Source organism: Melospiza melodia, unplaced genomic scaffold (genome assembly GCF_035770615.1).
Source record: "Melospiza melodia melodia isolate bMelMel2 unplaced genomic scaffold, bMelMel2.pri scaffold_46, whole genome shotgun sequence".
Lineage (NCBI taxonomy): Eukaryota > Metazoa > Chordata > Aves > Passeriformes > Passerellidae > Melospiza > Melospiza melodia.
The window spans coordinates 2,678,964-2,682,553 of record NW_026948783.1 but is presented as its reverse complement, the minus strand read 5'-3'; the positions used below and the strand labels follow the sequence as shown (position 1 = coordinate 2,682,553).

Here is a 3,590-nt window from a genome sequence, read left to right as displayed (position 1 = left end):
CCTGGGAAGTGCCAGAGCTGGGAGGGGTCTGCAGGGCAGAGCTGAGCCCCCAGGGCTGGGCTTGGCTCTGGAAGCACTGGCAGGGCCCAGCCTTTGGCACAGGGAAGCAGCTGCTGGCAGGGACAGCTCCAGGCAGCAGAGCCCTGGGCAGGCAGTGGGGGGAAAGTGCCCCCAGGCTGTGCTGGGATATTTCAAGTCCTCTCCAAACCCAACTATTCCATGGTTCCTTTTTTTACAGATCCCCATGCCAAGGCACAGTAAATGTCCAACAGCAGCTCCATCAGCCACTTCCTCCTGCTGGCATTGGCAGACACGCGGCAGCTGCAGCTCCTGCACTTCTGCCTCTTGCTGGGCATCTCCCTGGCTGCCCTCCTGGGCAACGGCCTCATCATCAGCGCCGTAGCCTGCGGCCACCACCTGCACACGCCCATGTTCTTCTTCCTGCTCAACCTGGCCCTCAGCGACCTGGGCTTCATCTGCACCACTGTCCCCAAAGCCATGCACAATTCCCTCTGGGACACCAGGAACATCTCCTACTCAGGATGTGCTGCTCAGCTCTTTTTCTTTATGTTCTTCATCTCAGCAGAGCTTTCCCTTCTGACCGTCATGTGCTACGACCGCTACGTGTCCATCTGCAAACCCCTGCACTATGGGACCCTCCTGGGCAGCAGAGCTTGTGCCCACATGGCAGCAGCTGCCTGGGCCAGTGCCTTTCTCTATTCACTGCCGCATACAGCCAATACATTTTCTCTGCCCCTGTGCCATGGCAATGTTCTGGGCCAGTTCTTCTGTGAAATCCCACAGATCCTCAAGCTCTCCTGCTACAAATCCCACCTCAGGGAACTTGGGCTCATTGCAGTTAGTGTCTGTTTAGGTTTTGGTTGTTTTGTGTTCATGGTTTTCTCCTATGTGCAGATCTTCAGGGCTGTGCTGATGATCCCCTCTGAGCAGGGACGGCACAAAGCTTTTTCCACCTGCCTCCCTCACCTGGCCGTGGTCTCCCTGTTTGTTAGCACTGCAGCCTTTGCCTACCTGAAGCCCCCCTCCATCTCCTCCAAATCCCTGGATCTGGCCCTGTCAATTCTGTACTCAGTGGTGCCTCCAGCCCTGAACCCGCTCATCTACAGCCTGAGGAACCAGGAGCTCAAGCCTGAAGTATGGAGACTGATGACTGGATGCTTTCAGGAACATTAATTTGATGGCCAATTTCTGCAAACCACTTATAATAGAAGTCATCTTATTGTTGGTTTGACTGTAGTTTTTTATTTTCCTTTATATTAGTTTTCTCATATTGTCCACAAATAAATGTCTTTGTTTGTGCCATTTCTCATTTTGTTTCCCTCCAACTTCCCTGTGGCCACAGACTTTGTCAATGAGGGGTTGCGCTCTGGGTGACTTTAAAGGAAATAAAGGATGTCCCAGCCACGTTTTCTGCAGAGATGCCCCTTTTGTTTCCTTCTCTGGAGCTGCAGCAGCAATGTCTGTGTGCAGAGCTGGGGGCAGATCAGTGCTGGCTCAGCAGCTGTGCCCAGCAGGAGCAGCACTTGGTGTTGCCAGTGCTGCTGCCGTGGCCCTGCCCCACTGCCCTGGTGGCCCTGGTGTTGCTGTAGGGCCTGAGTGCTCTCAGGGCTGGGCACAGCCCTGGGGGTGGCAGTGTCAGGGCTGCAGCAGGGACAGGCCAAGTAATATAAATAATTTGTATTATAAATCATCTTGGATAGTTCTTTTGGATTTGTCCTTTTTTCCCCTGTGTTTTAGTTTTTTATCATTGTCCACAAAGTAAAACCATTGTTTGTGCCATTTCTCATTTTGTTTCTCTGCACCTTCCCTGTGTCCACAGACTGTGTCAATGGGAGGCTGTTCTCTTGGTGTCTTTAAAGGAGATAAATGATCTCCCAGCAAAGTTTTCTTCAGTGATCCCCTTGTGTTCCCTTTTCTGGAGCTGCAGCAGCAATGTCTGAGTGCAGAGCGTGGGCCAGATCAGTGCTGAGTCCATCAGCTCTGATCCTGCTGGCCACACCATTCCTGATCCAGACCAGGAGCCATTGGCCTTCTTGCCCAGCTGGGCACACTGCTGGCTCATGTCCAGCCTGCTGTCCATCAGTCCATGCAGGTCCCTTTCTGCCTGGCTGCTCTCCAGCCACTCTGTCCCCAGCCTGTAGTGCTGCAGGGGTGGTTCTGGCCAAAGTGCAGGACCCAGCACTTGGTCTTGTTCAACCTCAGCTTGTTGGATTTGGGCCCTGGATCCAGCCTGTCCAGGGCCCTGTGCAGAGCCCTCCTACCCTCCAGCAGATCAACATTCACACCCAGCTTGGTGCCATCTGCAAATTTGCTGATGCTGGACTCAGTCTCCTCATGCAGATCATCAGTGCAGATATTAAAATCCACGCTGGCTGGCTCTGATCCCTCGGCCATCCTGTGGGTGCCCTGTGATGGCACTCAGGGTGATCTGTTCCATAACCTTGCCGGGCACCCAGGTCAGGCTGACAGGCCTGGAGTTCCCCAGCTCCTCCTTCCAGCCCTTCTTGGGGATGGGCTCACACTGGCACCTCCAGTCCTCTGGGAACTCCCTGCTGAGCCAGCACTGATGGTAAATGATGGAGAGCAGCTTGGGGAGCTCATCCACAGCTTCCCCACCCCCGTAGGATGGATCCCATCTAGTCCCAGAGACACCTGTGAGCATCTGAGAGGACCAGCAGGTCACCAACTTCTTCCTCCTGGATTCCAGGGGCTATTCTGCTCCCTGTGCCCATCTACCAGTTCAGGAGAACACTTGTCCTGAGGAAATCCAGTGCTAATATTGAAAATTGAGAGAAACAAGGTGTTAAGTAGCTTAGCCTTTTCTTTATCTTTAGTTACTGTATTCTCCACTGCATCCAAAAAAAGAGTAGGTGTTCTCCTTATCCCATGTTTTGCTAATTATTTATTTGTAATAACATTTTTTTTTTATTTTTTACAGAAGTCGCCAGGTAATGCTCTAATTGAGTTTCGCCCCTCAACTTTTCTTTCTGCATGACCAAATAACATTCTTAAACACTTCCTAAGTTTCATGACGTTCTGTCAAAAGTTGCGTCCTCTTTTTTTCCCCTGAGTTCCCATAAAAGCTCCATGGGCAGCCAGGCCAGTAATTTTCCTCACCAGCTCATCTTCTGCCACACTGGGACAGGCTGCTCCTTCCCCCTTAAGATAACTGTCTTGACATGCGTCCATGTTCCCAGTCCCCTTTGTTTTTAAGGTCTGTTTCTCTTTCAAAATTCAGTACTTATTTGGTACTCCCCAATTCTGCATCCTAAACAGGTCAAAGTCTGCCCTTCCTAATTCCAGTGTGGCAGTTTGGTAGCTGCCACTCCTTCTTTCCCAGAACATTGAAAACTTGATTATTCATGGTCACAGGCAGCCTCTGAGCCCCACATCTGCCACCAGCCGTTCTTTGTTTGTGAACAGCAGGAGATAGATCTGTCCTTGGCAGTGGGAGTGTTACCAAAAATTCGGTAAAACAGAAAACTCCTTAACCCCAATGCAGCATTAAGAAGCAGCATTCTTTATTCAGCTGGATGCACGGGGGAGAGCTCCTCCCAAAGCCCTGCAGG

General features: G+C 51.6%; 1 pseudogene; it reads left to right on the top strand.

The window, feature by feature from the left end:
• The first annotated feature begins 246 nt into the window (after positions 1 to 246).
• LOC134434718 (olfactory receptor 14C36-like) lies at positions 247 to 1,194 on the top strand (annotated as a pseudogene).
• The last annotated feature ends 2,396 nt before the right edge of the window (positions 1,195 to 3,590 follow it).